The sequence below is a fragment of the Saimiri boliviensis genome, chromosome 3 (assembly GCF_048565385.1).
Source record: "Saimiri boliviensis isolate mSaiBol1 chromosome 3, mSaiBol1.pri, whole genome shotgun sequence".
In the NCBI taxonomy this organism is placed as follows: domain Eukaryota; kingdom Metazoa; phylum Chordata; class Mammalia; order Primates; family Cebidae; genus Saimiri; species Saimiri boliviensis.
This window is the reverse complement of record NC_133451.1, coordinates 45041423-45054480: the sequence shown is the minus strand read 5'-3', so window position 1 is coordinate 45054480 and position 13058 is coordinate 45041423. Positions and strand designations below refer to the sequence as shown.

Below are 13058 nucleotides of genomic sequence, written 5' to 3'. Positions count from 1 at the left end.
CAGGGACATGGATGAAGTTGGAAATTATCATTCTTAGCAAACTGACACAAGAACAAAAAACCAAACACCACGTGTTCTCACTCATAAGTGGCTAATGAACAATGAGAACCCGTGGACACTGGGAGGGGAACATCACATACTAGGACCTGTCAGGGATGCGGGGGCTAGGGGAGGGATAGCAGGAGTTGGGAGTATTGGGAAGGGCTAGCATTAGGAGAAATATCTAATGTTAGTGAAGGGGGAGATGGATGCAGCAAACCATCATGGCACATGTATACCTATGTAACAAACCTGCCCATTCTACACATGTACTCCGGAACTTAAAGTGTAATTTAAAAATAAATAAATAAGCACATTAATTTAACTTTATGAAAAAAAGTTGGTAAAGTTTTGACCAGTTTTTAAGATAGTTAATATTATAAATGTCTTGAATTTACTGTAACTGTTATTACCAATTTAACATTTTATGGATTATTTTTAAGTTGAACCTTCTGTATTCACAATAAATTAGATTTTCATAATATTTAAAAACTGGATAATAAATTGTAAAGGCTTATTTTCACCAATATAATTCTGGAAATTTTTCAAAAAATTACATTTATTATTTCTAAATGCTGATTTTAAAACTGCATTTCTTCAAAAAGAAACAGACTCATCATAATTTCTGCAAAAATATTTTTATAATTCAGAAATAAATGCTCCTCTTGGCAACACATACACTAAAACTGGAATAATACAGAGAATCTTAGCATGGCCCCTCTCCAAGGATGACAAGCAAATTTGTGAGGCATTTCATGTTTTTTAAGTTCTCAGAGAAATGGCAACAGAAACAAAAAGTGTGACAAGTGAGACCTAATTAAACCTGAGAACTTCTGCACGGCAAAAGAAATTATCAACAGAGTAAACACAGCCTACAGAATGGGAAAAAATATTTAAAAACTGTGGATTCAATAAAGGCCAGAATCTATAAGGAACTTAAGCAAAAAACAAATAACCTCATTAAAAATGGGCAAAAAACATGGACAGACATGGACATAGATACAAGCAGCCAACAAACATATGAAAAAGTGCTAAACATCACTAACCATCAGAGAAATGCAAATCAAAGCTACAATGAGATACCATCTCACACCAGTCAAAAGGGTTATTACTAAAAAGCCAAGAAACAACAGTTGCTGGTGAGGTTGCTAAGGAAAAGGAATGCTTTTACATTGTTGATTGGAATGTAAATTAGTTCAGCTACTGTAGAAAGCAGTTTTGAGATTCCTTAAAGAGTTTCAAACAGAACTACTGATATGATTAAACTTTGTGTCCCTACCCAAATCTCATCTAGAATCGTAATTCCCATAATCTGCACATGTCAAGGGCAGGACTTTGTGGGAAGTGGTTGGTTCATGGGGGTGGTTTCCCCCATGCTGTTCTCATGACAGTGGGCGAATTGTCAGAAAATCTGATTGTTTATTATTATTTTTTGAGATGGAGTGTTGCTCAATTGTCAGCTAGAGTGCAGGGGCACAATCTTGGACTGCTGTTTCCACTTTCTGGGTTCAAGAAATTCTCCTGCTCCAGCCTCCTGAATAGCTGGGATTACAGGCATGTGCAACCACATCCTGCTAATTTTTGTAATTTTACAAGAGATGGGGTTACACCATGTTGTCCAGACTGGTCTTGAAATCCTAACCTCAGGTGATCCACCTGTCTTGGCCTCCCAAAGTGCTAGTATTACAGGTGTGAGCCACTGTGCCCAGCCAATCTGATGGTTTTGTAAGGGGCTCTTCCCCCTTTTCTTATTCTTGCATCTTCCTGCTGCGATGTGAAGAAGTTCTGTGCCTGCTTCCCCTGCCATAATGATTGTAAGTTTCCTGAGGCTGCTCCAGCAATGAAGAACTGTATGTAACTTAAACCTCTTTTCTTTATAAATTACCAAGCCTCAGGCAGTTCTTTATAGAATTATGAAAATGGACAAATACAACAACCATTTGACCCAGCAATCTCCCTACTGTGTATATACCCAAATAAATATGAATTATTCTACCACAAAGAAATGCATATATATGTTCATTGCAGCACTATTCACAATAATAAAGACAAAGAGTCATGGTGGATTGGATAAAGGAAATGTGGTACATATACACCAGGAAATATTGCACAACCATAAAAAAAAATGAAATCCTGTCCTTTGCAAACAAAATGAATGAAGCTAGAGGCCATTTTCCTAAGAAAATTAACACAGGAACAAAAATCTAAATACCACATGTTCTCACTTATAAATGGGAGTTAAACATTGAGTATTCATGGATATAAACATGGCACTGACAGATACTGGAGACAACTAGATAGAGGAGGGAGATTTTCAATAACTGAAAAGCTACCTAGTGAGTACTGTGGTCTCTACCTGGGTGATGGGATGCATCATATCCTCAACTTCAGCATCATGCAATATACCCATGTAAAAAATCTGCACACGTAACCTCTGAATCTAAAATAAAATTTGAATGTATTTTTAAAAAGAAGGACAGAAATATGTACTATAAATCAATATATCTTGATGAAGATAAATTCTTCTATACCAAGTCAATACCTGAGAAAATATTTTAGAGAGATCACTTATACAGAGAAGAAATTAATTTGTAAGATTATCTCACTTCCATTAGCATTTTCTTCTAACTTTAAAACTGAGGTGAAGGGAGAATAAGTGACTTCTCTATGTCACACAGCAAATAAATAACAGAGGTGGAACTTGCCTCTCTTGACTGCTTCAAACATTCTCAAGTGTCTCATTACCATCCCCACACCTATAATGCTATGTTCCTGGATGATCATTATGCTTTCCCATCCCTGCAGTTGATATTGACATTTGTTGAAAGTAAAAGCAATGATTATTTTCTGAACTTCTTCACTTTCTGACTTCACAGTCTGATCTGTTAAGGATCATTCATATTTCAGGTTTTTGGATTATTGTCAAAACCAAACAGACAAACAAATAACAAATAACTTAAATGAATAGGTCAATATATTAAAATTAGAGACTGGATTCTTGCTTTGGCTGAAAGGCTGAATAAATTATTTCATAATTACATTCCAAGTTCAATACTATGTAATAACTATTTTTAAATTGTTTTATTTAAAAACAACTTGAAAATAATTTAAATATGTTAGGTAAATGATTGTTTTATTCAAAAATATGTAGCATTAATGCGAAGACTACATTTATACCTTTTTAAAAAATTTATGTAAGCACACTATAAAGCTTTATGACTGTCTTTTTTTTTCTAGTTGCCACTTACTTTTCTTTTGTTAAATACATATAATTTATTTTGCTATAAATAGTCTATCCTTTGAGCCCAGCCAATATGGTAACTGATTATGGCTCTGACATCAATCAGCAGTACAATTCTCTGAAGGAAGTGGTATAGTCTGAGGGAAATTCCTATTTCCTTTGTGGCACATGAGTGCCTGTATAGTAATTAAAGAAAACAGCTAGTGAAATCATGGGTTACTAGGAGGAAATGCTTGTGATTAGAATAAAAGATGATTGTTGCATTAATATTTCAGATGGCAGAATCTGTATGAAGGGAAGCTATTTCTTAAAGGACTTGGGGATTCTGCCCTTATGGGTGCATGTGCTAATTTCAAACCCCATAACTAAAAACATAACAATATTTATTCAAATGAACCTGATTACTTGAGATTCACTGGATATTCAGAGAAGAAATAAATTGTAGAGTATAATACTGGAAGAGGAGAGTGAAATCAATAAACACCAAGCACTTCCATCTATATGTAAAGCAACATGCTAGTTGCTGTAGGTTAGAAATAGAGATGTAGAATGCTCTGCTTGAGCTCAGAGAGTCTGTATTAGCTGGGGAACAGGAACATGTACATGGTTATAATTGAATATCACAATAAAATACTGCATTAATTTTCTATTGCAGCTGTAACAATTTACCACCAATGCAGTGGCTTAAAACAACTCAAATTTATGATCTTACAGTTACGTAGCTTTGAAGGCTCACATGGGTCTCAATAGGGTAACATCCAGATGTCTGCAGGGCTGCATTTCTTTTTGAGATCTCTGGGGGCAAATTCATTCCCTTGCTTTTTTCAGTTTCCACAGGGTGTCCACATTCTTTTGCTAGAGTTTCCTTCCTCTATCTTCAAATTCAGCAGTGCAAAATTTCTCTCTGACCTGTCTTTTATCTTCTTATCTCCATCTGAAGCCAGAAGGAAATGGTTCTCCACTTTTAAGGACTCATATGATGACATTGGGTCCACCTGGATACTTCAAGATAATCTCTCTACCTCGATGTTCTTAACCTTACTCATATCTATAAAGTACCTTTTGCCATATAAGGTGTTCTATTCCCAAGTTCTGGAAATTAGAGCATGGATTTTTTTTTTTTTGAGGGGGCGACATTATTCAGCCTACCAAAAATATTGAAAGGGTGGTTTAAAAATAAAGTTTAAATTAAGATTTAGACAAAGGGAGAGAAAGATATCATTGTGAATAAAATGTTAAAAGAAAGGTTTATCAAGATAAGTTCATCTTTGAGAAGTAGACTACTTGCTTCTTGATAGTTTCTTCTCCTTTTGAATCAATTTTACTTCTAGAAAATCAGTTATTTCAAGATTTTGTAATTTATTAGCATAAGTAATAAGATTATATTATCTCAATTTATCCTCAAAATAGCACTATTAGAGATATATTAGTGCTATCCCTGTTCACACAGATGAGGAAAAACTAGGCTAAGTAAATTGCCCCAAATCACATACCTTGTACATATTGAAATTCGAATTCAACTCACATAATTGACACCTGTGCCCACAAACTTAACCACCATATCTATATTCTTATTTTACATTTTCCTTGAAATTTCTAATATTTTCTGTAATTTTTTTAAATCAGGTTTTTCTAAGAGGTGGATATTACATTTAACACTTTATGTTTTGCCACTTTTATATGTTATTTTCAAATATACTGATTTCTCCTTTCATGTTTAAAATATTCTTATTAATGTTTTCTCAAAATTTATTTTTCTTTTAATATCTGATCTTGGATGCTTAATTATTTTCTTAAAAAACCTATAAAGTATAAAATTGATTTTTGAGTTAATTGTGATTTGACCAAATCTCACAAACATTAAAAGGCCAAGTTTTTATTTTAATGATCTTAAGGTAGTTTATCATCGAATTTATGAAATTTTTCCCACATGATTATTCATGATTACTACAAAAAAATAAAAATAAAGAAAGCAAAAAACAAAATAATCAATCTTATAATCTGGAGATCTGGAGATCTTCTTCAAACAGTTTGGCTAGTTGTTTGATTAGCAGCTTTTAGGATTTTTTTCAAGAAGAGGGTGTATATTTACAAAAATAAGATGATATTGAAACCGTTTTAAACATTGATTTTCCTTGCAGAAATATAAGAAAGATATGTTACTATGTTAACAAAATTATCTTTTTGTGTCATCATTTCTTGCTAATTGTATAGAAGGCCTTTGGTGTGGATGTTATTTTTAACTAATTTTCTACAGTGAGACTATGTTTTCCCAATTCTGTATTGCTAAAAATAACGAAGTTATGAACAGTTATATACTTCTATCTCTATCAATCTATTAATCTATCATCTATTCATTCTCTCCTTGTATCTATTATTATTTGTGTTCTGTTTGATCACATCATTGTTAAGATAACATAGTGTATTGCTAAGCATGTGAGTTTTAGTCTCAGTTTTCCTGGAATTGAGTGTCTTCTCCAGCCCTCACTCAATAGGTGAGTTTGGGTTAATCAATTAATTCTTCTGTGTCTAGATTTCTTTATATATGGGGAAGTAATAGTATTGACTTAATGATCTCATGGCATTGTGGTAAAGATTAAATATACATATATATATTACACATAACATATTCAAATTACATGGTAATATGGGACTACTAACATTACATGATTTCAACTCAGAAGATGTTTAAAAGATGACTTCTCCTAAAATAATCCTCTTATATTAAACAACAACAACAACAACAACAACAATAAAATTAGAGTTAAAGGTGTTTTTTTTTTTCCTTTCATGATTTCAGACATTGAATCAGAATAGCAGTTCTAAAGTAATGTTTTGTATTAAAAAGACGGAAGGGATGAAATAATCTGCCACATTGGAAATAACAGAAAAAGCAATAAAAGGAAAATCTAGACAAAGTTCATTAGTATTCAATATGTCTCTCTAATTGTTCTGTTGTTTTCGACCCAAATAGTGCCCATATTGTACTATGTGTATAATGTCATCTTACGGAGTCATTCCAACTCTTTTTGTACAAGCATTAGAAAAATTTTAATTAAAATTAAAGTTGCACTTCAATTAAGAAAATCATTGCCTTAATAAAGGCTGCTTTTATTAAAGAAGTGCAAAAATAACATCTGTCTTTATTTTGTTAATACTATTAATACACTCAGCCATTGAATATAATCCAAGTGAATATTGTCTGCTGGCTAGCTCTCCTATCAAGAACAGATATAAGATTTCTGTAGTAGAATATGTTTTAGAGAAACCACCTATAATGCAAAGTTTATGCCATGAGTTCTACCTAGTAATTTGAGTAAACATTTCTTGAATTGAATGTAACGTATTGACGAATGGTTGACTGGTCTATTGTTGTGGGTGAATTGTGGACAACTTCTGGAGACAGAGTGATTCACTGACATTGGTCAGGCTGTGAATCTAAACATGGTTCTTTTCATATGTATTTCTCCTCAATTTCAACATCATTTAAAAAATGCAAAGCCTTTGTAGTTGAGCTATTCTATAATTCAATTTTACTTAACTAACTAAACTTGAAAAAAGAAAAATGCTGTGAAATGAAAGACATTTAAGGAGAAAGAGTATAAGCAAAGAGTATAAAAGGAAATCCCAAGTTTGCTTCCTAAATAATACAGCTGAGCCTTGAGTATAGACTTAATGCTTTTCTGTGTCATCATCTTTCTTATCTTAACTTTGGACCAGTGATCTACATCTAATTTGTTCTCATTTGCAATGCTTAACACTGAGTGTCAATTTAATTGGATTGAAAGATGAAAGGTACTGTTCCTGGGTGTGTCTGTGAGGGTGTTGTCAATAAAAGTTAACATTTGAGTCAGTGAACTGGGAAAGACAGACTAACCCTCAATCAGGGTGGGCACCATCTAATAAATCAGCTGTCAGCATGGCCAGAATAAAAGCAGGCCATGGAAAGATTAGACTGACTAAATCTGTCCTCCATCTTTCTCCCACGCTGGATGCTTCCTACACTTGAACATTGGACTCCACGTTCTTCAGCTTTTGGGCTTTTGGACCTATACCAGTGGTTTTCCAGGGACTATTGGGTCTTTGTTCACAGACTGGAGGCTGCATTGTTGGTTTCCCTTTTTTTGTGATTTGGGGAATCGGACTGGCTTCCTTACTCCTCAGCTTGTAGGCAGCCTACTGTGGGACTTCGCCTTGTGATTCTGTAAGCCAATACTCCTTAATAAACCTTCTTTCATATATACATTTATTCTACTAGTCCTGGCCCTCTAGCAAATGCTGAGTAATACGGAGTTTGGTACCAGGAGCGATTCTAGAGAAACAAAATTTTAAGGATGGAGATTTTTAGTTGGTTTTGGGGTTTCTGTAGTTGGCTGCTTAATATGATTAGACCCCAAAATGCTAAGGACTCTACTTCTAATTCTATGGAGAACACTAATAGTTCTTGGGGTGAACTGATTTGGGAGTTATACAAAACAAATGCATTTAATACTCCTGATTCATTGCTCATGAGAGGCAAGTTTAGTGATTTTATACATACCTTTGACCATATGTGGAACAGAGGAGAAAATGAAATTGTTTCGTTGCTCCTAAGTTCAGTGAACAGAGGGATAAAGTAAAATGATGAACTCAAAGATTCTTTCTCTCAGCTCCAGAAGCACAAATTAAGGCTCAGATCTTCAAAGATCGCCCTGAATGAGAGCCTTGCTTCCTGCAGAGAAAGGGCTGAAGTTGCGGAAAATCAGACACAAGCTCTTTTCATGCAAGTGGCTGACCTGCAACAAAAGATGCACATAAAGCCTTGCCAGGTGTCTACGGTTAAAGTGAGGGCATTGATTGGAAAACATGGGACCCTGCAACTTGGAATGGGGCTGTGTGAGAGGATCCTGATGAGGCTGGGGACACTGAGGTCCTAAATTCTGATGAATCTTTTTTGGCAAAGGAAATGGCGTCCTCACTCCCAGTGGTGGCACCATCCCCACCCTCGCGCATGTTGCCATCAGCCCTCTCACTTTGTCTGAGGAGATTAACCATGCACTGCCCAAGGCAACAGTGGTAGCCTCCCCAGAGGCAGTTGCTAGGCAAGACAATGCTGTTTCTTCTCAGGAACCACCCCCAACACCTCTGTCTGCTTCTAATCTATAACTAGACTCAAGTCCCAGAGGGCCAATAGAAATGAGGCTCAGAGTGTGACCGACAAGGAGGTGCATTACACTCTGAAGATGCTTGAATTTACTCTTTATGTAAGCAGAAATCTGGAGAACATGCATGGGAATGGATATTAAGGATGTGGGATAATGGCGGAAGGAAGATAAAGTTGGATTAGGCTGAATTTATTCATATGGGCCCACTCAGTAGGGATTCTGAATTTAATGTTGCAGCTTGGGGAGTTAAAAAGTTTATAATAGTTTATTTGCTTGGTTAGCTCAAATATGGATAAAAGCTTACTCCACTGTGAGTGAACCAAAAATGCCTGACCTCCCTTGGTTTAATTCAGAGGAAGGGATCTAAAGGCTTAGGGATATTTGGATGCTGGAGTGAATTATTTACTTTAGACCCATTTATGCCAGCTTAAAGGGTCAAGAAGACATACCCTTCATCAATATCCTGTGAAATAGATTTGAGAGGGCAGCATCTGCATCCTTGAAAAGCTCTGTGATGGTTCTTTCCTGTATGCCAGATCTTACAGGGGGAACTACAGTCACTCAACTACAAAATTTAAATGCAATGGGAATTATTGGATCCCAAGGCAGCAGGTGCCAAGTGGTGGCACTCAACCCTCAAAGTCAAGGTGAGCATAGCTAACATAATGGACAGCAGAGGCAAAGCAGCAATTAGAATAGTCTGACTCGTATACAACTCTGGCATTGGCAAATTAATATTAGTGTTTCTAGAAGTGAAATTGATAGGAAGCTTACTGCATTCTTACTTAAATTATATAAGCAGAAAACTTTCAGGTTGAATGGATAAAAAACTAATTTGAATTATAAAAACAGAATCACAGCCCCTCAATTTCCAGACTTGAACCAGTTTACAGACCTAGAATACCTTGAATAAACGGGAAGTTGGGTCCTTTTGAGGAGGGCCCCCACTATACTACCAACAATCTATGCAGTGAATCTTTCTCCTATCCTTCTCCAAGGAGACCTCCAGCCTTTTACCACAGTAACTGTGCATCAGAAAAAGGGGGATGAGTAGATGAATCAAAGGAGCTGACATTGATTCCAGGGGCTCCAAAATGTCATTGTGGTCCTTCAGTTAAAGTAGGTGCTTATGGAGGTAAGGGAATTAATGGGGTTTTAGCTCAGATCCAACTTACAGTGGGTCCAGTGGGTCCCTGGACTCATCCTATGGCCATTTCCCCAGTGCCAGAATGCATAGTTGGCATAGAAGTACCTAGCAGCAGGCTGAATCCCTACAGAATTTGACACTCTAACTGGTAGAATGAGGGCGATTATGGTGGAAAAGGCCAAATGGAAGCCATTACAGCTGCCTTTATCTAGAAAACTAGTAAGACAAGGCAAAAACAGTATCACATCCCTGGAGGGATTGATACTCCAGAGATTAGTTCCACCATTGAGGACTTGAAAGATGAAGGGGTGGTTCTTCCCATCATACCCCTTTTAACTCTCCTATTTGGCCTGGTCAGAAGACAGACGGACCTTGGAAATTGACAGTGGATTGTTGGAAGCTTAACCAAGGTGTGAGTCCAATTGCAGCTGCTGTACCAGATGTGGTTTTATTGCTTGAGCAAATTAACACATTTCCTGGCACCTAGTATATAGCCACTGAAAATTTGGTATTATTTTTCTCCATTCCTGTTCATAAGGCACACCAGAAGTAATTTGCCCTCATCTGGCAAGGCCAGCTTGAGCAAATTAAAACATTTCCTGGCACCTGGTATATAGCCACTGAAAATTTGGTAATTTTTTTCTCCATTCCTGTTCATAAGGCACACCAGAAGTAATTTGCCCTCATCTGGCAAGGCCAGCAATGTGCCCTCACTGTCCTACCTCAGGGGCATATCAACTCTCTAGATTTGTGTTGTAATTTACAGAGATCTTGACTTCTTTTCTCTCCCACAAGATATCACACTGGTCCATTACACTGATAACATTATGCTGATTGGATCCAGTGAGCAAGAAGTAGCAAAAACACCGAACTTACTGGTGAGACATCTGCATACCAGAAGATGAGAAATAAACCTGACTAAAATTCGGGAAACTTCTACCTCAGTAAAATTTCTAGGGGTTCAATGGTATGGGGCCTGTCAAGATACTCCTTCTAAGATTAAGGATAAGTTGCTGCATTTGGCCCCTCCTGCAACCAAGGAAGAGACATAATGTCTGGTGGGTCTTTTTAGATTTTGGAGGAAACACAATCCTCATTTGAGTCTGTCACTATGGCCCATTTATCCAGTGACTCTAAAGGCTGCCAGTTTTGGGTGGGTCCAGAATAGGAGAATACTCTGCAACAGGTCCAGGCTGCTGTGCAAGTTTTTCTGCAACATGGGCCATATGACCAGTAGATCCAATGGTGCTTGAGGTGTCAGTGGCAGAAAAGGATTCTGTTCAGAGCCTTTGGCAGAACTCATACGTGAGTCACAGTGGAGGCCTTTAGAATTTTAGAGGAAGGTCCTGCCATCTTCTACAGATATTTACTCTCCTTTTGAGATACAGCTCTTGGCCTGTTACTGGGCTGTGGTAGAAACGGAATGTTTGACGATCAGTCACCAAGTCACCATGGACCTGAATTGCCTGTCATGAACTGACTGCCTTCAGTCCTGTCTATCCATAAAGTAGGATGTGTACAGCAGTATTCCATCAGCAAATGGAAGTGGTATTTGATCAGGCTTGAACAGTTCCTAAGGGCACAAGTAAGTTACATGAGGAAATGGCTCAAATGCCCATGATCTCCACTCCTGCCACCCTACCTTCTCTCCCCCAGCCTACATCAATGGCCTCATGGGGAGTTCCCCATGATCAGTTGGCAGAAGAAGGTAAGGCATGTTTGACAGATGGTTCTCCACAATATGCAGGCATAACCAGAAAGTGGACAGCTGCCAGCACTACAGGACCTTTCTAGGAAAACTCTGAAGGACAGTGGCAAGGGGAAATCTTTCCAGTGGGCAGATCTTCGGCAGTGCACTTGGTTGTGTACTTTTTGTGGAAAGAAAAATGGCCAGATGTGTGATCATGTACTGATTCATGGGCTGTAGCCAAAGGTTTGACTGGATGGTCAGGGACTTGGAAGAAGCATGATTGGAAAATTGGTGACAAAGAAATTTGGGGAAGAGGTATGTGAATGGAACTCTCTGAGTGGTCAAAAATTCTGTAGATATTCATATCGCATGTGTGTGCTCACCAAGGGGTGACCTCAGCAGAAAAGGATTTTAATAGTCACGTGGATAAGATGACTCATTCTGTGGATGTCATTCAGCCTCTTTCCCCAACCACCCCTGTCATCAATGCTCAATAAATCCATGAACAAAGTGACCATGGTGGGAGGGATGGAGGTTACACATGGGCTCAGCAACATGGACTTCCACTCACCAATGCTGACCTGGTTACCACCACTGCTGAGTGCCAAGTTTGCCAGCAGCAAAGACCAACACTGAGCACTCCATATGGCACTATTCCTTTGTTAGCTTGCTACTTGGTGATGGGTTGATTATATTAGACATCTTCATCACAAAAAGGGCAGCAGTTTCTCCTCATTGGAATAGATACTTATTCCAGATATGGGTTTGCCTATCCTGCATGTAGCACCTCTGCCAAGACTATCATCTGTGGATTCATGGAATGCCTTATACCATCATGGTATTCTACATAGCATTGCCTCTGACCAAGGCACTCACTTTACAGCTAAAGAAGTGTGGCAGTGGGCTCATGCTTATGGAATTCACTGACCTTACCATGCTCCCCATTATCCTGAAGCAGCTGGTTTGATAGAAAAGTGGAATGGCCTTCTGAAATCACAGTTACAATGCCAACTAGGTGACAATAGTTTTCAGAGCTGAGGCAAAGTTCTCTGGAAGGCTGCGTATGCTCTGAATCAGCATCCAATATATGCTACTCTTTCCCCCATATTCAGAATTTACGGGTTTAGGGATCAAAAGGTGAAAGCGGAAATGGCAGCATTTATCATCAGCTTTAGTGGCTCTCTAGCATAATTTTGGCTACCTGTTTCTATTATATGTTCTGCTGGTCCTGAGGTCTGAGTTCCAGAGGGAGGAATGCTGCCACCAGTAGAAACAATGATTTTATTAAACTGGAAGTTACAATTGCTACCTGGAAACATTGGGCTTCTCTTACCTCTAAGTAAACAGGCTAAGAAGGGAGTTATATTGCTGGCTGGGGTGACTGACCTGGGCTATCAGGATGAAATCAGTTTACTACTCCACAATGAAAGTAAGGAAGAGTATGCATAGACTACAGGAGATCCATTAGGGTGTCTCTTAGTATTTCCATGCCCTATGATTAAGGTCAATGAAAAACTATAACAATGGCCCAGACCCTTCAGGAGTGAAGGTTTGAGTCCCTCCATCAGGTAGAAAACCAAGACCTGCTGAGGTGCTTATTGAAAGAAAAGAGAACACAGAATGGGTAGTAGAAGATGGTAGTCATCAATACCAGTTATGACCATGTGAACATTGCAGAAACAAGGATTGTAATTGTCATGAGTATTTCCCTTTTCTTTTATTAAGAACATATTTGTGCATCTATGCGCTTGTACTAAGATCGTTTTATTTCCTTTATCATGCAGCATAAGATTTATT

General features: G+C 37.6%; 1 non-coding gene across 1 annotated transcript; it reads left to right on the top strand.

Annotated features, from left to right (window-relative positions):
- Positions 1–695: 695 nt before the first annotated feature.
- Positions 696–802, top strand: LOC120363754 (U6 spliceosomal RNA). The gene has a single exon (XR_005579205.1). It is a non-coding gene; the product is annotated as a U6 spliceosomal RNA (small nuclear RNA).
- The last annotated feature ends 12256 nt before the right edge of the window (positions 803–13058 follow it).